Raw genomic sequence first — 23,818 nt, 5'->3', positions numbered from 1 at the left:
TAAGAAAGGAAAGAAGAGAAATAACTTATATTGCAGAAATACAAAATTCCATAAGAGAATACTATGCACAATATGTGAACAAATTGGACCACCTAAAACAAATGAACAACATTCTAGAAACATATAGCCTACCAAAACTGAATCAAGAAGAAACAGATTTTGAACAGACTGATGACTAAAAGTGAAATAGGACCTGTAATAATAAGAATAATAATAATACGTCTCTGAAAACAAAAGACCAAGACCAGATGGCTTCACTGGAGAACTCTACCAAACATAAAAGAAGAACATACACAGATCCTTCTCAAACTCTTCCAAAAACTCGAAGCGGAGGGAACACTCCCAGAGTCATTCTGTGAAGCCACCATCACTCTGATAGTAAAGCCAGACTAAGACCCTACCAAAAAAGAAAATTACAGGCCAATATAGATGCAAAAATCTTCAAGAAAAGATTAGCAAATCAAATCCAACCACACATAAAATGCATCATACACCTTGATCAGGTTGGATTCATCCCAGGATCACAAGCATGGTTCAACATACGCAAATCAATCAATGTGTACACCACATCAACAAAACAAAAAGATGTAAACCACATGATCATCTCAATTGATGCAGAAAAAGCATTTGACATAATTCAACCTACAGTCATGATAAAAAGTTTTACCAAAGTGGGTATAGATGGAATATATCTTAACATCATAAAAGCTGTTTATGACAAACACACAGTAAACATTATAGTTTACAGTGAGAAGCTGAAAGTTGTCCCGCTAACAAGACAAGGATGCCCACTCTCACCACTTCTATTCAACATAGTATTGGAAGTCCTAGGGACAGCAATAAGACCAGAAAAAGAAATAAAATGTATCCAAATTGGAAGGGAAGAGGTAAAATATTCACTATATGCAGATGGCATGATATTTTATATTGAATACCCTAAAGACTCCGCACAAAAACTACTAGAACTGATATAAAAATATTCATCAGGGTAGGAAGATAGAAGATTAACATACAGAAATCTGTTGCATTTCTTTACACTAACAATGAAACATAAGAAAAAGAAAGTAAAAACAAAGTCACTTTTAAAATCACATAAAAAAAAAAAACAACCTAGGAATAAACCTTACCAAGGAGATCAAAGACTTCTACACTGAAAAAGGTAAAAGATTGATAAAGGAAATTGAAGATGATTCAAAGAAATGGAAAGATATCACATGCTCTTTGATTGCAAGAATTAATATTGTTAAAATGGAAAAAAGACCCCAAAAAATCTACAGATTTAATTCAACCACTATCAAATTACCCTTAAAATTTTTCACAGAACTAGAACAAATAATCCTAAAATTTATATGGAACCACAAAAGACCCAGAATTGCCAAAGCAATACTGAGAAAAAAGAACAAGTCTGGAGGCATAACTCTCCCAGACATCATATCATAGCTTCCACAAAGCTATGATAATCTTAATGAATAAATTAACCAGTTAAATATAATAGTATGAAATAATGTAAACAAATGTATGACAACAAATTAGTTAACCTAGACAAAATGTATAAATTCCTAGAAACATGCAAATTACCTAAACTGGCTGTGATTGTCAATTTTATGTGTCAGTTTTGCTGACCAGATTTTTTTTGTCAAACACTAGTCTAGATGTTGCTTTAAAAATGTTTTTGATGTGATTAACACTTTAAATCTGTTTAATTTAAGTAAAGAACATTGACCTCCATAATGTGTATTGGCCTCATCCAATCAGTTGAAGGACTTAGCAAAAAATGAGGTCTCCCAATGAAGGAATCTTATCTTCAGACTGCAACATAGAAATTCCACCTGAGTTTCCAGCCTTTAGACTTTAGTCTACAACATTTCTTCTCACCTGAATCTCCAGATCTCCAGTCTACCAGCTTGCCCTACAGGTTTCAAATTTGCCATTCCTCACAATACCCAAATTGCTTGAGCCAGTTTCTTAAAATAAATCTCTCTCTCTCGCCCTATTGAGGAAAAGATAGACACACAGACAGAAAGCCAGCTAGACAGAGGCAGAGAACAATGACTAATACAGATTTTGGTATTGAGAGTGGTTTCATAGGAACAGAATCTTAAGAATGATTTTTATGAACTTGTTCTGAGGTTTCTGGACTTGATTCTACTGTATTATTAAATTTAAAGTGCAAATTACTCTATTTCCACTAGTAAAGAGAGGACTGATAGTCTATAATATAATGTAGCAATGGAGATTCACAAAATAACAGTATTAGATAATTGTAGTTAAATATTTATAAGAAACAAGGTTCTGGGTGCCCATGTATTTGACACCTTAGAATATAGGTATAGTGAGATTGATTGGTTTCTCCTAGTTGCACTGGACAAAGAGGGCAAAGAAAAGGATTAGCTCAGAGATGCTCCAGAACCATATAAATGATCTGAATATTTTTGTGTATTTTTGAAAGAAAACTTTATCCCCTGTAGCTAAAGAGCTGAGATTTCTGAAAACCAAACACAGAGTCTCATCCTGCAAGGGGATGAATTACAACACAAATTGAATTCCCAAACTTGCATGTTGTCTGCTATTAAAGTGAGATCATTGACTGGGAAGGAATGTGGTTCTGAAAACTGTAGTATGGATATATGTGAAGAACCTAAATGAATCTGGGTCATTGAACCCCTAAATTTGGCTCAGTGTTCTCACCTCTGGAGAGTAACCTTGCTTTGCCTGAAAAAAACAAAAAAACAAAAAAACTGTAATGGGTTCCCCTGAGGTACTTGCATTCAAGATACTCCTGATTCTTTTCATCACCCACACTCATCATTTTATTTTTCTAGACATAAATATGTGAGGGGAGCCCCAGAATATTTGAAGAGCTCTCTGCTCACTCTTCTCAGTAGACCAGAAATTGCAGTGGAAACTGCTACCACTAAAATGGAAAACATACATGCCATGGTAGTAATTGAATCCCAGGTGGCAGGCACTAAGGGGTATCACTTAACTGCCAAAGGCAAAGTGAGCATGATTACCATAAAGAACAGCAGAGTCAAAGCAGTAAGCAGAATAGTCTGGCTTGCAGAAACACATGGCATTGTTAGCTCATGGTATCCCTAGAAGCGAAATAAATGGGAAGTATAATAAATCCTTTCTTGATCTATATAAGCAGAGGAGTTTATGTCAAGTAAACAGAAGCCTAGCTTGAATCACAAAACAGAATCATGACCCCTGGATCAATTTCCAGACTTGAGTCAATTTACAGACCCAGAAACCTTGAATGAAACTGTGCATTATGGGAAAGAATATAGTCAGACTTTTTAAAGATTATTAGACACTACCTCAGAACTGACACTAATTCCAGAAGACTCCAAGTATTACTGTGGTCCACCCATCAGAGTACAGGCTTATGGGGGTCAGGTCATCAACAGAGCTTTAGTTCACTGTGGGCCCAGTGACACACCAGAGCAGCCACCTGTTCTCTACATCTAAGAGTGTGTTTCTCTTTTTGTTTGTTTCATTATTTGTTTTGTTTTTTACATTATATGTAAGAATGAGATCATACACTGTCTTTCTCTGTTTGATTTATTTCCCTTAGCATAATAAACTCTAGATCCTTCATGTAGTCACAAACAACAAAATTTCTTTTCCTTTTTTGCCTGAGTAATATCATATATATATATATAAATGCACAACACATCTTCTTTATCTATTTTTCTATTGATGGACATTTAGGTTGCTTCCACATGTTTCCTATTGTAAATAATGCTGTAATGAATATTGGTGCACATATATCTTTTCAAATTGGTGTTTTTTATTTCTTCAGATCAATACCCAAAAATGGAATTTCTGAATCATATGGTCATTCTATTTTTAATTTTTTGAAGAACCTCCATAGTACTTTGCTTAGTGACTGCACCAATTTACAATACTACCAATAGAGCACTAGGTTCACTTTTCTCCACAATCTTGCCAACACTTGTTATTTGCTATCTTTTTTTTTTTTTTTGCGGTACACGGGCCTCTCACTGATGTGGCCTCTCCCGTTGCAGAGCACAGGCTATGGATGTGCAGGCCTAGCAGCCATGGCTCAAGGGCCTAGCTGCTTCATGGCATGTGGGATCCTCCCGGACTGGGGCATGAACCCATGTCCCCTGCATTGGCAGGCGGACTCTCAACCACTGCGCCACTAGGGAAGCCCTGCTGTCTTTTTGATAATAGCCATTCTAACAGATGTGACATGATATCTCATTTTGGTTTTAATTTGCACTTCCTTTATGATTCGTGAGTTGCATATTTTCTATCATCTGATGACCTCTGTGCATCTTCTTTGGAAAAATGTCTATTCAAGTCCTCTGCCCATTTTTCAATCAGATTGTTTGCTTTTTGATATTGAACTGTATTTTTTTTATAATAATTCATCAGATATATCATTTGCAAAAATCTTCTCCCATTCAGTAGGCTGCCTCTTTGTTTTCTTTATAGTATCCTTCACTGTGCAAAAGATTTATAGTTTGATGTATTTCTTTTTAAAATAAATTTATTTATTTATTTTTGGCTGCATTGGGTCTTCATTCCTGTGCACAAGCTTTCTCTAGTTGTGGCCAGTGGGGGCTACTCTTCATTGTAGTGCATGGGCTTCTTATTGCAGTGGATTCTCTTGTTGTGGAGCATGGGCTCTAGATGTGCAGGCTTCAGTAGTTGTGGCACACAGGCTCAGTAATTGTGGTGCATGGGCTTAGTTGTTCCCCCAGCATGTGGGATCTTCCTGGACCAGGTCTCAAACCCATGTCTCCTGAATTGGCAGGCAGATTCTTAACCACTGCACCACCAGGGAAGTCCCTCATTTGTTTATTTTTGCTTTAACTTTCCTTTCTTGAGAAGGTGGATTCAAAATAATATTACTAAGGCCAGTGTTAAAGAGTATGCTGCCAAAGTTTTCTTCTAGGAGTTTTATGGTTTCTGGTTTTACAATTAAGTCTTTAAATCATTTTGAGTTTATTTTTGTATACGATGTGGAAAGTGGTCCAGTCTGATTCTTTGGCATATAGCTTTCCAGTTTTCCAGCACCATTAATTGAAGAGACTTCCTTTTCACTATTGTATATTCTTGCCTCTTTTGACCACGTAAGTGTGGGTTTATTTGGGGGTTCTCTATTGAGAATCCATTTTTCTGTTGATCTATGTGTCATTTGTGTTAATACAATGTGATTGCTGAAGGTTTGTATTATAGTTTTAGTCAGAGAACTACACCTCCAGCTTTTTCTTTTTTCTCAAGATTTCTTTGGGTATTCATGGTCTTTTGATTTCCACACAAATTTTAGAATTATTTGTTCTAGGTCTGTGAAAAATGCCATTGGCATTTTGATAGTTTTATTGAATCTGTAGATTGCCTTGGACAGTATGGTCATTTAAAAAATATTAATTTTTCCGATTCATGAGCACAGTACATCTTTCTATTTGTTTGTGTTATCCTAAATTTCTTTCCTCAGTGCCATAGTTTGCAGGGTACAGGTATTTTGTCTCTTTGGTTATATTTATACCTAGGTGTTCTATTCATTTTGATGCAGTTGTAAATGGGATTGTTTTCTTGATTGCTTTTTCTGATAGTGCATTATTAGTGTATAGAAACACAGCAGATTTCTATATAATGCTATATCCTGCAACTTTACTGATTTCATTTATTTGTTATAGATTTTTGGTAGTGTCTTTAGCATTTTTTGTATATTATCATGTAATCTGTGTATAGTGAATTTTACTTCTTCCTTTCCAATTTAGATGCATTTCATTTTTTCCTGTCTGATTGCTGTGGCTAAGACTTTCAATACTATGTTGAATAAAAATGGGTAGAGTGGACATCCTGGTCTTATTCCTGATCCTAGAGGAAATGCTTTCAGATTTTTATTGTTGAGTATAATGTTGGCTCTAGGTTTGTCATATCTGACCTTTATTATGTTGATGAATGTTCTGTCTATACACAACTTGTAGTGTTTTTATAATATATTGATGTTGATTTTTTAAAAAAGATTTTCCTGTACCTATTAAGTTATCATATGAATTTTATTCTTCAACTTGTTAATGTAGTATATTAAGTTGATTGATTTGTGGATACTGAGCCATCCTTGTTTCTCTGGTATAATTTCCACTTGGCCATGATGTAAGATGCTTTGAATATATTGCTGAACTTGGCTTGCTAATAGTTTGTTGAGGACTTTTGCATCTATATTCATCATAGTTTCTTTTTTGTTGTATTTTTGTCTGAGTTTGGTATCAGGATGATGCTGGCCTTGTAGCATGAGTCCAGAAGCATGCCTTCCTTTTAATTTTTTGGGGTAGTTTAAGAAGGATAAGTGTTAACTCTTCTTTAAATGCATTGTAGAATTCATCTGTGAAGTCATCTGAGCCTAGATTTTTGTTTGTTGGGAGTTTTTTGATTACTCATTCAATTTTATTACTGGCAATGCATCTTTCTATTTATATTTCTTCCTGGTTCAGTCTCAGAAGATACACGTTTTCAGGAATTTATCCATTTCTTCTAGGTTGTCCATCTTATTAGCATATAATTCTTTGTAGTAATTTATTATGATCCTTTGTATTTCTGTGGTATTGGTTGTAATTTCTCCTCTTTTATGTCTGATTTTATTTATTTGAGCCTTCTTTTTCTTGTGAGTCTGGCTAAAGTTTTATAAATTTTGTTTACCTTTTCAAAGAACCAGCTCTTAGTTTTATGGATTTTTGCTATTTTTCCTTAGTCTCTATTTTCTTTATTTCTGCTCTGACCTTTATTATTTCTTTCCTTCTACTAACTTTGGGTTTAGCTTGTTCTTTTTCTAGTTCCCTTAAGCATAATATTAGATTGTTTAGTTGAGATTTTCCTTGTCTCATGCAGTAGACCTGTATTGGTATAAACCTCCCTCCTGGAAATTTTGGTTGCATCCTATATATTTTGGAACATTATTTCCATTTTCACTTGCCTCCAGGTATTTTTTGATTTCCTCTTTGACTTTTTCAGTTACTCTTTGTTGTTTAGTAGCAGAGACTTCTAGTCTCAAACTCTTGTTTTTGGAAAAGATGCTTAATATATTTCAATCTTCTTAAATTTATTGAGATCTTTTTTGTGGCCTAACATGTGATTTATCCTGAGGACTGTTCCGAATCTACATGAGAAGAATCTGCTGCTTTTGAATGGAAAGTTATCTATAAAATTGTGTGTGTGTGTGTGTGTGTGTGTGTGTATATATATATATATATATACTCAATCTGATATAATGTGTCATTTAAGGCCAGTGTTTCTTTTTTTTTCACAGATTTAATATTTCTTTATTTTTTTAAACATCTTTTTTGGAGTATAATTGCTTTACAATAGTGTATTAGTTTCTGCTTTATAACAAAGTGAATCAGCTATACATATATCCCCATGTCTCCTCCCTCTTGTTTCTCCCTCCCACCCTCCCTATCCCACCCCTCTAGGTGGTCACAAAGCACCAAGCTGATCTCCCTGTGCTATGTGGCTGTTTCTCAGTAGCTATCTATTTTACATTTGGTAGTGTATATATGTCAATGCCACTCTTTCACTTCGTCCCAGTTTACCTTCCCCTTCCCTGCGTCCTCAAGTCCATTCTCTACATCTGCATCTTTATTCCTGTCCTGCCCTTAGGTTCTTCAGAAGGCCAGTGTTTCTTTATTGATTTTCTACTGAATGATCTGTCCATTGAGGTAAGTGGGGTGAAAGGTCCCTTATTATTATTGTATTACTGTCAATTTCTTTTGTTATATTTGCTAATATTTGCCTTATGTATTTAGTTGCTCCTATATTTAGTGCACATATATTTACAACTTTTATATTTTCTTGTATAGATCCCTTTATCATTATGTAGTGTCCTTCTGTTTCTTGTTAGTCTCTTTTTTCTTTTTAAGTCTATTTTGTCTAAGTATTTCTTCCTCAGTTTTCTTTTAATTTTAATTTGAGTAGAATATCTTTTTTTATCCTCTCACTTTTAGTCTATGTGCCTTTTGATCTGTAGAGAATCTCTTGTAGGTAGCAATATATGGATCTTATTTTTGTATCCATTCATCTACTCTGTATTTAGTCCACTTACATTTAAAGTAATTATTGATAGATATGTACTTATTAGTATTTTTTAAAATTGTTTTCTTGTTGTTTTTGTAGTTCTTTTTATTCACTTTTTCTTGTTTTGCTGTCTTCCCTTGTAGCTTTAATATTATATTCAGATTCCTTTCTCTTTTTTCTTTGTTTACTTATTATAAATGTTTGTAGTTACCATAAGTTTCATATATAAATATATTCATATATATATATTTATATATATGAATGATTATTTTAAGTAGTTTAAGTACATTCTAACAACCCTGAATTTTTGCTCAGTCTCCCATTCTTGCTCAGTCTCCCAAATTTTTTGACATCATATTTTATATCTTTTGGGGGAATTTTTGTATACTTTACCTATTTATTGTGGATATAGATGATTTTATTATTTTGTCTCCATTACCTTTACTGTTTATCTTTACCTATGATTTTTCCTATCATAATTTTTATATTTCTAGTCATGTTTTTTTTTTAATTTCTGCTGAGAGAAGTCCGTTTAACATTTCTTGTAAAGCTAGTGCAAAACTCTTTATCTTCTTCTGAGACCTTGATAATGTGGATATTAGTAGGCTGGATGTTGTTCTAGACATCTCTTAGACTAAAAATCGTCATTTTCTAAATTCTTTTTTTTTTCTTTTTTTCTCTTCAGCTTGGTTGATTTTCACTACTCTGTCTTTCAGATCACTGATCCACTCCTCTGTATCATTGAACCTACTTATGATTCCTTCTAGTGTATTCTTTCCAGTTATTGTGTTTTTCAGCTTTGTTTCTTCTTTATATTTTCTAACTTTTTGTTAAAATTCTCACTATGTTCATTCATTCTTCTTCTGAGTTTTCTGAGCATATATATGATCATTACCTTGAACTCTTTATTGAGTGGAGTACTTATCTCCACTTTGTTTAGTTGTTTTTCTGGGGTTCTGTATTGTTCCTGCATTTGGAACTTATTCATCGGTCTTTTTATTTTGCCCTATTTTATGTGTTTATTTCTTTGTGTTAGATATGTTGATTATATGGCTTTATGCTAAAGTCCTATAGGGCTCAGCATGTTTCCTTTCTGTCACCAGAGATATATGCTCTAGGGTTGCCTCCTATGAGTCCCCTTCTGTTGTGGTGAGGCTGATTACTGTGGATACACTTGTAGATGGAGCTGGCCTCCTGTGTGTTTTGCTGCACAGTCCAGGAGTCAAGGGACGGCTGCCAGGTTGCTGGTGGACCTACCTGAGTACTCAAGTAGCTGTCAACTGGGCCCAGGGAGGTTCAAGGTAGGCACTGACACACTGGAGTGTGGGGCCATGTCCCCAGCATTAATAGGCTAGAGGGAGAATTCCAAATCAGTGTTTACCAGGGTAGGGTTTTTTTGCAATAGAGTAAGCTCCAAAAAACTGGCTGCTTCCAGCATCTATATTCCCAGGAGTTCCACTGCCTACTGCTTCTTCAAGAGGCTCTACAAGATAAGCAAGTGGGTCTGACCCAGGCTCCTCTCAAACAACTGCCTCTGAGCTGGGATTTGTAGTATGTGAGGTTTTGCATGCACTCTTTAAGAGTGGAGTCTATTTCCTACAGCCCTCCAACTCTCCTGAATATAAGCCCTGTTAGTGCTCAAAGCCAGATTTCTGAGGGCTTGGTCATCCTGGGCCTGGACCCCTGGCCAGGTTAACTCAGTGTAGGGCTCAGACCTCTTGCTTCTTGAGGAGGACATCTATCACTGTGATATTCCTTTCATTTGATGTTTGCCAAACCAGGGTGTATGACCTGACTATACCATGTTTCCCTTATTTCTACCCATTTCATTGTGGTTCCTTCTTTATGTCTCTGGCAATGGAGGATATTTTCTGCTAGTTTTTTAGGTCATTCTCATAAATAGTTGTTCTGTGAATAACTTTAATTTTGTTGTGTCTGTAGGAGTAGTGAATTGAAGGTCTTCTTACTCCTCCACCTTGATGCTTCCACTATAGCTTTTAGCTTTTCCTTTATTTTCATTGTATTTTATCTTTATTTGATCATTTGGTATATTAACATTCAGTATTCATATTTTGTTTTATTTTCCTTTACAAGTAAGTAAATTTGGTACCTCATATTTCCCACTAATAAACACTTATTTCTTATTGTAGTGTTATATATTTCTGTATTCTTAGTACACTTTGCCTTCTTAATATGTCAGTTTTTGAGAAGAGTATGTTAAATTTTCTGATTATAATTTTGGATATTCTAACTTCTAAAAATCCCATCAGGTTTATCAGGTTTATCTTTATAACACTACTTAATTATACAAGATTATGATTTTTATATCTTCTTAATTGAATAGTTCTTTTACGTACATAATTCTCTCATGTTAATATTTCACTTTTAAATAAATAATTTATATAAATTTATTTAAAAATTAAATAATTTTTAAGAAATTAATTTATGAAACCAGTTTTGTTTTGGTAAATTATTATATTTTTTCTTGACTTATTTTACCTAAATGAGTCTAAAATTTCTCAGTACCTATATTGACCAACAAAATAGGACCAGAACTTTAAATACATTTTTATATCTTATTCCATTTTACATGACACAATTAGCTAACATTTTATTTTACTTATAACTTATCCAAAGATCAAATTTAGATGTAATTATTTATTTTTACAACAATAGGGAGATTAATTTTATCAAGATATTTTGTCAATATCTAGGCTAATTTTTGCTTCTTGTGACTCCCTCATTCCTCTTTGTTCATGTTTCCACTTGCTGAAATACATTTTTAGTTTTTATTTCAAGGAGGACATGTGGGTAGTAAACTTTCTTTATTTGTGAAGATTTAAAATACTTCTTTGTTCTCAGTTTTAAAATGATAATTTTTAGTTATTTTGCATTTTGAAAATATGTTTAGTTTTTATTCAATTGCTATTGCTAGTGAGATATTGTCACTGTCAAGATAATTGAAATTCCATTGTGAATAATCTCCCATTCTTCTGTCAGTTGTTTTAATATTTTTCTTTATGTATTTGAAATCCCATGGCTTCATTATTTTTATAAACTTTTAGTGCATAGATTTTTATTTTTCCTATTTGGCACTTTAAATATACTCTTGATACACTTCATATGAGGAATTTTCTGTGTGTTCTATAATCCAGGAAAATTCTCAGTCATGGTTTTCAAGATTTTGTCTCCATCATGCTTCCAAATATTTTTGTTTCATTTTGTTTCTGTAAAATCATATGTTCACACTGTATATTAAGTTCAATGTCTTTCAGTATCTTCATCATGTCAACTTCCATATTTATTAGTGCAGAATTATGGGTTAATTTCAAAACTATCTTGAAATAATTATTCTTTCTTTGTGGAAAGTCTAAAATTTGTCTTATGTTTATTTTCTTTTGACAACATTTAAAAATTTCTATTACTTATAATTTATTATTTTGATCTCCAGCAATTCGTTATCATTATATTCCTTTGTAATGTTTTATTTATTTTGTGGATATCATTCTTCCCTGTATCTCTATAACACTGTTGTATATGTTGTTTTTTTTTAAGTTGTTTTTCCTCTATAGTAGATTTCTTGATTATTTGAAAATCTCAAGTGACAAATTCCTCTGTTTGTTAAGTGAATTCGTTTTCTTAAATTGTTAATTTTCTTTTCATGCTTTAACCTTTTTTGGTGAAGTATAAGAAGGAATTTATGTGATAATTTCAGTTACCTTTTTTTTTTCTTTTTTAATCTCTCTGTCATCTTTCTTCACTGACTGATAGCTTTTGATTGATCCCTCCAGAACCATGTGACCACCTGTTCAGAATGAGGTTTATATATATATATATATATATATATATATATATATATATAGCAATTCAAGTGTATTGTTGCTCCAGCCCAGGACCTGGTTACTTGGTTGTCTGTCAGTGAACTTGTCCTCCTCAGAAATAATAACTCACTACAAGCCACAATTCTATCAGTTTTGGTGGATTATGCTCTGTACACTCCACATGTTATAAAGTGAGTAGAATCCATTTTCCTTTAAAATTTGAATTCCTGGCTGCCTCTTCCATTTTCTTCCCTAGAAACCAACATCACATTGACTTCAACCCCCTCCTAATATGACATTCCTATTCTATTTATGGTTAGTAAAGATGTCCAACTTGTATTTGAGTGGTTTGAAAAATTTTAAAACATTTTTGACAGTTTCTTATTTAGAGATAAGTAAAAGTGGCCAATTTTGTGAACTCATATTTCCATTACAGAGCAAATGTTTAGTGCTCTTTTTTCAGACCAGATAATAAGAGTATTTTGAGTGGTTAAAATTAAATTCTCTTCAGAATTCACTGCCAATTAAATTGTGAGGTCTAATTCAATAATATTAGAAATTCAATGTTTAATTTATTTTTATATGTTGTGTTTAAAGTGATAGCAACTTTAGAATATAGATTATATTTCAATTTCATCTCAAGATCATTGTTAACCTGGGGCCATTGGTGCAATCCCTTTGAGTTTGAGTCTAAGAGATTGAACAGACTTGTAAATGTCTACTTTAAAATAAATCTTGATGCTCTCTCCAACTGGTGAGACTCAACAGTGTTAAATTTAACAGGAATAAATGAACAATCACAAATTGTTGTTCAGTAAAGTAATACATATATAGGAAGGGGAGATTTGCTTAAACACAAATTTAAATACAAAAAGTCCTCTAAAATTCCATTTTCACACTATAGACAATAGAATACAGAATTTTGCTTTGAATACTGAAAATTTGGAATAAAATATATACCTACAAATGTGTTTAAGTGCTTGAATAAATTTCCCACCTGGTAAAGAAAAACATCAAGAGAAAGAAATAACAAGAGGACAAAAATCCAGAGACGTGTTAAAGCTACAATTATCCTTGGAACATCTCTCTATTCATTTTGGTTTAGAGAATGAGTTTTAAGCCGACTATTAAATATTTATAGATAGATTGCTCATTTCCACATAAAATTGAAACTGCTAAAATGTGACATCCTCAGAAGGGACAAAACCAAAGTGTTATCAGAAAAGAGAAACAGGACTTTACTTATCTTATTGATTATTTACCTAGGATAAATAAGAGGAAAAAACACTAAAACTTAAAAGTATTTTTCACATATAGTGTGAGTTCAGTCTACACTTCCCATTACTTTGTTATTCAAAGAAATTCAAGACAAATACTTAGTTCCAAATCATCAAATTCTCATGTTTTGTCATTGCTCCTAATACCTGGCAGAGGCAAACACAAATCATTTCTGGAAAAACAAAAAGAGCTCAAAAAATAACCATATATACAACTCCAAACAATATTAGCTCACACATACACACACATGTTACATAAAAGAAAATTACTTGAGGAAACAAGCCATTACTAGTGAAGGTCATCAGAATCAAAGTCACAAATATGATACCTTTTGGAATTATCACATAAAATAAATAATTATATTTAATAGGTTTAAAGTAATATATGATGTTATAAACATTGTGACAAATAAATGAGTGATTCTGGTCAGGAATATTTCAAAAAGAAAAAAAGAAATTTCTAGAAATAAAATATATATATATGGCATGTGAAATTAGAAATGCATAAATAGCATAAATACTAGGTCATTCTGAAAAAAAGAATTAGTTAACTGTATATTTTACCTGAAGGATTCACTGAGAAAATAACACATAATAACAAAGATACATATGTGCTTGGTTCTGAGCATCATATTTTTGAGACCTTGTAGCAAATAAGTAGATAAACTGAACTATATGTCACTTAAATAAATGTTGAACAAATCATAGTCATTAATTAAAAAAAAATTCAATATTGTATTAGGCAGCTAGGGCATAACAGAATGCCACAGACTGAGTGTCTTAGGCAACAGATTTATTTTCTCACAGTTCTGGAGGCTGGAAGTCCAGGATCCAGTTGCCAGCAGGGTCGATTTCTAGTGAGGCCACTCTCCTTGACTTGTAGACCCATGACTTCTCGCTGTCCTCACATGGCCTTTTCTTTGTGAATATGCTCTTCTGGAGTCTCTTCCTCTTCTGATAAGGACATCAGTCCTATTGGATTAGGCCCCCACCTTTAGGCTCTCATTTAACCTTAATTCTTCCTCAAGGCCTTATCTTTATCAATTACATTGAGCATTTGGGCTTCAATCTATGAATTTTTGTAGACACAATTTAGTCCACAAAAAACATGATAATGCATTCAACAAAAGGACTAAAGAAAATTGTCTTTTTCACTTAGTTCTATAAAGCAATATTAAGACCAATGTTTAAAAGCTATAAGGAAGGAAATTTGGTTTTATACAAAGAATTTTCTATTGATATCCAGCAATGGTTTTCTTAATATATTCTATGTTACTTTCCATAGAAAATATTATTTCTTACCACAGGAATCCTTTAAGTAAAAGCTGTTGATCAAAAATCAATACTCCTATAGTAAAAATTATTGCACACATTATGGGTAATATGAATTAGATAAAACTTTTCTTCCCACAACATATATTTTAATTTTATCCCCAAACTAATTACTTATAGAAACAATGTTATTAAAAGTTGTTAGATTCTGCCTGTTTTACAAAAGGTGAAATTAAAAATGGAAAAGAGAGCATGGGATTCTATGTCACAAAATTTTTATTCTGTTCTTTTCATTAAGTAGATAAATGAATTCCAGAAACTCATTTCAAAAGTAAAATAATTATGATATTCATATTAAATAGTTTGAAAAATTTTGTGGATTAATAAGATAGCTCAACCATCTCACAAGAGTTGTACACAGAAGAGCATGGAGGAAATTTTTATATGGTGTGTTGCATTGAGAAGTGTTGAGGAGTATTTTAAGTGTTTACAACAACCATTTATTTCTTTATCTTTGATGTCTCACTTTTCATTAAAACTATTATTTCCAACTTCTTAAAAATATTTCCCTTTAGATTTCCTGCTGCTGCTTCATATTCACTGCTAAAAAGTCAATCCAACTAACCAATTGCCATTATAAAAGTCCCCACTCCAATCATTGATACAAAAATACCAGAAAATCTGGAGCCAATGGAGCCAATGTTTTCTTTATAGACTCATTTCAATATTTAAGTAAACCCTATTATTTCTTACTCTATTTGTTAAATGAAGACATGACTCCTAATATCACAGTTATTAATTTAGTTATTCAACTACTTATACATTCTATTATTTATTCATTTAATAAGAAAATAAATAATCATATAAATTATTACTTAGCTTATTTAACAAAAAATAAGAGTGTCTACTATGATTCAGGCATCCTACTAAACACTGTGGCTTCAGCAATTGAACAAATAAAGACTTCTTTATGTTCTGCTTGGAGAGACACAGGCATTTTGGTTCAAGATATTAAGAAACATAATGTGGGGTGTGTGGGGGGGTGGAATTGTGTGTTGTAGGTGACACTATAGAAAATCATTTCAATTTTCTGAAAGCATTAAGTGCTTCTTTGTATAATTAATTGCTATAACAATTAATAGAATCTCTTGACAATGTCAAACGTTTCTGTCAAGAGAGAAGTCCTTGTCTGTAGACCAAAAGACTGAGAAATATAAAAGCTTGCTTTTAGCCACATAGTCCATCTTTGCTTTAAAAGGGATTGAATTCTTATGGAATCATACAAATTTGAATAATGAAGTAGAATACTGGGGCAAAATGTCATAAAAGTATTGTTAACAACATTTGAGAAAAAGGAATTATTTGAGAGTGTGCTAATGTAATCTATTGTGTACTACTGAGAGAAGACAGGCTGATTTCTGATCTGTGCATATGAAATGCATTTGCCTATCTCACAGTGCTTTAAGTGGTGATTAATATATTTTTCACACATCAATATAATATACTTCTCCTCCAGATAGGCTTTTCAAGCTCACTTACTTTCTTTTGTACCCCATGTGTAAAGTTGTAGAATGAGAATTTAAACATTAGTGGTTGTTCAATTTTAATTAATTAATTAATTATATCATTGATTTATAATATTATATTAGTTGCAGGTGTACAGTGATATAGAGATTCAGTATTTTATAGATTATACTCCATTTAAAGTTATTATAAAATATTGGCTATATTCCCTATGCTGTACAATATATCCTTGCAAATTATTTATTTTATACATAGTAATTTGTATCTCTTAATACCTTACCCTATATTGCCCTCTCTCATTCTTTCTCCCTACTAAAACCCACTAGTTTGTTCTCTATGTCTGTGAGTCTGTATCTCTTTTGTTATATTCATTTGTTTTGTTTTGTTTTATAGATTCCACATATAAGTGATAACATAAAGTATTTGCCTTTCTCCATCTGACTTATGTTACTTAGCATAATACCCTTCAGGTCCATACATGTTGTTGCAAAAGGCAAAAGTCTTTCCTTTTTATGGCTGAGTAGTATTCCATTGTATATATATAGCTTTATATACCACGTTTTCTTTATTCATTCATCTTTTCTTGGACATTAGGTTTTTTCCATGTCTTGACTGTTGTAAATAATGCTGCTATGAACACTGGATTGCATGTATCTTTTTGAATTAGTGTTTTTATTTTCTTTGGCTATGTATCCAGGAATGGAATAGCTAGGTTACATGCTAGTTCTATTTTTAGCTTTTTGAGGAACCTCCACACTGTTTTCCATATTGGCTGCACCAATTTACAATTCCACCAATGGTGTATTTGGGTTCCCTTTTCTGCACATCCTCTCCAACAATTTTTATTTGTGGTCTTTTTGACAATAGACATTCTGACAGGTATGACGTAGTATCTCTTTGTGGTTTTGATTTACATTTCTCTGATGCTTAGCAATGTTGAGTATTTTTCATGTGCCTGTTGGCCATCTCTAAGTTTTCTCTGGAAAAATTCTATTCAGGAATTTTGCCCATTTTTTAAACTGAATGTTTTTTTTAATATTAAGTTGTGTGAAATATTTATATATTTTGGATATTAATCCCTTACCAAGCAAACATTTTCTCCCATTTAATAGGTTGTCTTTTCATTTTACCAATGGTTTCCTTTGCTGTACAAAGGCTTTTAAATCAAATTAGGTCCCATTTTTTTATTTTTGCTTTTCTTTCTTTTGCCTGAAGAGACAAATCCAAAAATACATTGCTAAGATTGATGTCAAAGAGTGTCCTGTTCATGTTTTCCTCTAGGAGTTTTATGGTTTACAGTCTTACAGGTTTATAATCTATTTTAAGTTTACTTTTGTATATGGTGTGAGAAAACATTCTAATTATATTATTTTACATGTAGCTGTCCAGTTTTCCCAGCACAACTTTTGAAAAAACTGTCTTTTCTCCCTTGTATATTCTTTCATCCTTTGTCATAAATTAATTGACTGTACGTGAGTGGCTTTACTTCTGGTGTCTCTATTCTGTTCCATTTTGCCTGTATTTATACCAGTACCATGCAGTTTGATGACTGTAGCTTTGTAGGGTAGTCTGAAATCAGGAAACATGAAATCTCCAGTTTTGTTCTTTTTTTCTCAGGATTGCTTTGGCAATTTAGTGTCTTTGGGATTGTAAATCCCAAATGTAATGTAAATAAAATGTAAATTTGGGGATTATTTGCTCTAGTTATATGAAAAGTGCCATGGTATTTTGATGGGATTGCATAAAGTCTGTTATTGCTTTGAGTAGTATGGACATTTTAACAATATTAATTCTTTCAATCCATGAACATTAGATATCTTCCCATTTCTGTGTATCATATACAATTTTCTTCATCAGTATTTCATAGTTTTCAGAGTATATGTATTTCACATCCTTAGTTATGTTTATTACTAGATATTTTATACTTTTTAAAGTGATTTTTAAAGGGATTGTTTTCTTGCTTTCTCTTTCTGATAGTTTGTTATTATAGTATAGAAAAGCAATAGATTTCTGTGTATTAATCTTGTATCCTGCAACTTTACTGAATTCATTTATGTTTTAATTGTTTTTTGGTGGAGACTTTATTGTTTTCTGTATAAAGTATCATGTCATCTGCAATAGTGACAGTTTCACTTCTTCCCTTCAATTTGGATGTCTTTTATTTCTTTTTCTGGCCTGAATGCTATGGTTAGGCATACAAATACTATGTTAAGTAGAAGTGGCAAGAGTGGGCATCTATATTTTGATCCTGATTTTAGAGGAAAAGCTTTCAGGTTTCATGACTGAGTATGACAATACATCTATATGTTCCCTCTATACCAGCCTTCATGAGAGATTTTTCTCATAAATTTATCTTGAATATTGTCAAATGCTTTTACTAGATCTATTGAAATGATGTGATTGATCATTTTGTTAATGTTGTGCATCACATTGATTGGTTTGTGGATATTGAACCATCATTGCATCCCTGGAATAATTTCCACTTGATCAATGTTTATGATCCCCTTTATATATTATTGAATTTGGTTTGCCAATAATTTTTGAGGGTTTTTGTATCTATATTCATCAGAGATATTGGTCTGCAATTTTTCTTTGTAGTGTGTTTTTCTGGTTTTGGTATCAGTGTAGTATGCCTTGTAGTATGAATTTGGGAGTGTTCCCTCCTTTTCAATATTTTGGAATACTTTGAGAAGGATAGCTGTAAATTTGCTTTTATGTGTTTGGTAGAATTCTCCTGTGACACTGTCAGTCCTGGACATTTGTTTGCTGGAAGTTTTTCATTACTAATTCTATTTTACTACTAGTGATAGGTCTGTTCAGATTGTCTGTTTCTTCCTGATTTATTATCGAAAATTTTTAAGTTTCTAGACATTTATCCATTTCTTCTAGGTTGTCCAATTTGTTGAAATGTAGCTGTTCATAGAAGTTTTTAATGATTTTTTTGTATATCTGTGATATCAGTTTAATTTCTCCTCTTTCATTTCTTATTTTGTTTATTTGGGTCTCCTCTCTTGTTAATGTGCCTAGATAAAGCCTTATCAATTTTGTTTATATTTTCAAAAACAAGCTTTTTGTTTCATTGATCTTTTCTATTGTTGTTTTTTGTTTGTTTGTTTCTATTTTAATTATTTATTCTCTGATTTTTTATTATTTCTTTCCTTCTCCTCCTGCTGACTTTGGGCTTTGGTTCTTCTAATTCTTCTAGATGGTAAGTGAAGTTGTTTAATTGAGATTTTTCTTGTTTATTGATGTAGGCCTATATTGCTATAAACTTACCCTTTAGAAGTTCTTTAGCTGTGTTTCACATATTTGGGGAAGTTGTGTTTTATTTTCATTTCAGAAAAAAAATTCTTGATAAAATTTTTAATTTTTGAGATTTGATTTGTGGCCTGGCATGGGACCTATCCTCAAGAACATTTCATATGCACTTGAAAAGAAAGTGTATTCTGCAGTTTTTGGATGGCCTATTGTGACATTTAAAACTATTATTGCCTTATTGATTTTCTATCTTGATGATATGTCTTTTGATGTTAGTATAATGTTAAAAGTCCCCTACTATTATTGTATTATTATCAATTTCTCCATTTTTATCTATTAATATTTTATTTATATATTTAGGTGCTCCTATATTAGGTGCATATGTTAATGAATGTTTTTTCCTCTTCTTTTATTGATCACTATATTATTATAATTCTCTATCTTTTGTTATAGACTTTATTTTAAAGTCAAATTTGTCTGAGTATTGCTACTCCAGTTTTCTTTTTGTTTCCATTTTTATGAAATATCTCTTTCCATCCATTCACTTTCAGTCTTTCTGTCTTTAGTCCTAAAATGAGTCTCTTGTAGGCAGAATATAGATGGGTATTTTTAATCCAGTCAGCCACATTATGTCTTTTGATTGGAGCATTTATCCTATTGAGAATTAAAGTAATTATTTTTAGGTATGAACTTATCACCATGTTGTTACTTGTCTTGTGGTGGTTTTGTAGTTATTTTTCTTGTTTTCTTTTTCTTTTAATTTCTTCCTTCGTGGTTTGATGATTTTCCTTATCAGTATGCTTGTGTTCCTTTCTCTCTAGTTTTTGTGTACCTATTTTAGGATTTCAATTTGTGGTTACCATAGGGTTCATATATGTTGACCTGTAACTATATCTATTTGTTGAAACTGGTAGTCATTAGTTTCTAACACATTTGAAAAGATCTAAATTTTCTACCCCATTCCCCCCAAGTTTTGCTTTTTTTGATGTCATATTTTGCATCTCCATGTTTATCCCTTCACTGTCTATTTTAGTTATAGTTGATTTTACACTTTTTGTCTTTTAATTTTCATATGAGCTTATTTAAGTGGTTGATCCTCAGACTCCACTATATATTTCCCTTTATTAGTGGGATTTTTCCTTTCCTATAAATTCTCTGTAGCGTTCTCTTTTCCACATAAAAAAAGACACTTTAATAGTTCTTATAGGGTCAATTTAGTATTGATGAAATCTTTTAGTTTTTGTTTGTCTGAGAAATAATTTTTCTCTCCTTCAATTCTGAATATTAATGTTGCTGGTAGAGTATCTTAGGTTGCAGTTTCCCTTTCAGTACTTTTAATATATCATGCCACTCCCTTCTGTCCTGCACAGTTTCTGGAAAAAAAAAATCTGCATTATGTGGGGGGGCATTGGTCCCTTGTATTTTACTCTTCCTTTTTTTTTTTTTTCCTCTTTTGCTGCCTTTAGAACTCTCTATGTTTAACTTTTGCCATTTTAATATAATATGTCTGTGTGTGGTTCTCTTGTTTGGGGTTCTCTGTGCTTTCCTTACCTGGATATTAGTTTCCTTCCTCAGGTTTGAGAAGTTTTCAGTCAAAATTTTATCAGATATAGTTTTGACCATTTTTTCTCTCTCTCTTTTCCTTCCTGGACCCCTATAATATGAATGTTAGTATGCTTGATATTGTCTTAGTGGTCTCTTAAATTGCCCCCATTTTAAAAATTTGTTTTTCTTTTTTCTGTTCTGGTTGAGTGATTTCCATTATTTTACCTTCCAGATTGCTTATGTGTTATTTTGTATCACCTGGTCTGCCATTAAGTCTTTCTAATGTGTTTTTCATGTCAGTTATTGTATTCTTCAGCTCTGGCTCATCTTTTTTATATTTTCTAGATCTCTGTTAAAATTCTCACCATGTTTATCTATTCTTTCCACATCTCAGTTAGCATTTTTATTACTAATGCTTTGAAGTCTTCTCTGGTAAATTATTTATCTCTATTTCATTAGTTGTTTTTTCAGGTTTTTTTTTTCCTATTATTTCATTCGAAACATGTCCCTCTGTCTTCTAATGTTGTTTCACTTTCTCTGTCTCTGTAAAATTAGGTGAATAAGTTACCTATCCAGTTTTTGAAGGGCTGTCCTTGTATGGTAGTGTCCCTATGCAGTCTGTGTGTAGACAGTGGCTTTGATAGAAGAGATGGAACTGAATTGAGCATGGGCCACATCTTCCCCTGGGGTGTACTGACAGATACCACCTTGATGGGAGGTAGGACTGGAGATGGAGGGAGCAGACCTGGAACCAGGATTAAGCCAGTGTTTCTCTTATGCTCAATGACCTATCAGTGGTGGGGTCAGGTCTTTAAGTGCTGGAGCAGAAACCTTGATGTTTGGGTCCTAGCTGGTTCCATTCTAAGTGTGCACTCTCTCCTCTCCCAACAGTGGCAATTTTGCCCAGTGTGGAGCAGAGCTGGGGCAAGAAGGGCTGGAGTGGGTGCCTAGTGTGGTCTGAGGCATGCCTGGGAAGGTTCCAGTATGCCAGTCAGAGTTCCAGACTGTTCCCAATCCTCTACCTCCATGAATGCCAGAGATGGCCACCCTCACTCTGTTCAGATCCTGTGCCAGGTTTTTGCCAACTTTGTTCTCCCCAAGTGCACACTTTGGCAATGACAGCCTTTACTTTAGTGTGGAGTTACACTGGAGCAAGAGGGGTTGGAGCAAACACTTAGTGTGGGCTGGGGCACATTCTGGGGCAGTCATTGGAAATGGGCCAGAGCCCCAGGCAGTTCCAATCTGCTTCCTCCCCTTTGTTTCTGGGAGTAAGAAAGCATGTACAAGTATTCTCCATAAGCAGAGTCTCAGTTTCTTACAGCCTTCTTGTAAGTTCCACTGGTTTTCAAATCAGCTGAGGGAACTCATCTTTCCAGTGTCATACCTCAGGGCTGGGGTGTCCAATATGTAACTCGAACCCCTCATTCCCCAGGGAGGCTCTCTGAGACCATGATATCTTTCTTTTTTTCTCTGGCCCCCACTAGGGTCTTGGGTCCTGACCTGATTGTTTCTCCTTCCTTCTTACCCCACCCATGTGGATTTTTTTTAGAGTTTTGGTTATAGAAGGGTCTTTCTGCCAGTTGCCAGTTTGTTTTCAGTGAAAGTTGCTTGCTCCACATGTGGATGTATTTTTGATGTGTTTGGTGGTGGGATGAACTCAGAAACCTCTTTCTCTGCCATCTGGGTCTCCTCTTCAGTGGTTATGCAATTTTAATCCACAATTTAAAATGTGGTTCTGACCAGTTATCACTCTTCTACAGTCTCACTGTATATCAATAAACTGTGAGAAGACACAATTCCCTTTACCAAATGGTCTTTTTGCATAGCTGAATAACTCAGCTGAGATTATGGTGTATAAAAATTCCCAGGAAAGTATGTAAAATCATTGCCAGGAGTTTTTAATATAGACAAGGTTTAGTTAAAGACAAAATGATCAACCTAATATTACAAGAATGATTTGGCTCTAAAATAAAAGTTACTTAAATTAAAAAAAAAACTGAACTATAGTAAGCATTGTACACTAACAATTTTTTGATGTGCACTGAAAGAGTTATACACTGAATGTGATATATATCATCCTAGGGATTCCATTCAAGAAAAAGTCATCAGTGAGAACTTACAGAAAATTGAAAACAAGTTTTTAAAGTATTCACTTAAATCAATTTATGTCAACTCTAATTCAAGGGAGCATCTTAAGAAGAGATGAGTTCAACAAACCAAATATGCCACAATCAATTGGTCAGGACATTTTAAAATGTATTTTAAATATATGTATAATTTTAGCTGTGAGATATATATGGAAGCATAACAAAGAAAAGCCTTGAATACAGTTCCCATTCTATGAAGACATATTTAAAATGTAATGCACAATATATTTAAGCAGTTAAATTAATAGGGTGTAAGTTTCTGTTCCCATAAAATAATTTTTCTTTGCTGGTATTGATTTGCTAACACCTTATTATGTGGAATGCATGTTTTGTGGAATGTTTTAGGTAGTATTATTGATTCCCTGAAAGTTGAGAAGATGACAAGCATAGAAATGTTTTTATTTTATTTTTTCATTAAAAATTAGTTGTGACAAGCTTAAAACTCAAAGGAAATCTCTGTTTATAAACTATGCCCCTTTAAAACTCTTTTCCCTATGAAGCCAAAAGAAGCTAATTAGATCAAGCTTCATTAATGGAAAGAAAGAAGGTGATGATCTCTTTCTGAGACATCTGTTCTGAGCTAGTAAGAACAAAACTGCAGAATGTATTCAAATCTGAGTAATTTTAAAATTTAAGGAAGACTACAAATAAATTGCAAATGCATTAGGAATAGTGTGACCAAAATATTGAAAGGTCTCAATGCTAAGTAAATGAGACTCTGTGGGGTTTTCTTTCTTCTTTTTGGTTTGGCTTGATTTGAGTTTTTTGTTTTTTGGGTTTTTTGGTTCTGTATGATTAGTGTATTTATGCATTTGAAAGACTGCCATTTAGAAGAGGGATTATACTTTTAAAAAATGAGTTTAACCAATAGGAAGACAAATTTTGAAGCAACAGAAGAATGTTCTCAGCACTTTGAAAGATGGAC

The sequence above is a fragment of the Leucopleurus acutus genome (assembly GCF_964270905.1).
Source record: "Leucopleurus acutus genome assembly, chromosome: 8".
In the NCBI taxonomy this organism is placed as follows: Eukaryota; Metazoa; Chordata; class Mammalia; order Artiodactyla; family Delphinidae; genus Leucopleurus; species Leucopleurus acutus.
The sequence above is the reverse complement of the archived record's forward strand: the minus strand, read 5'-3'. Positions refer to the sequence as shown.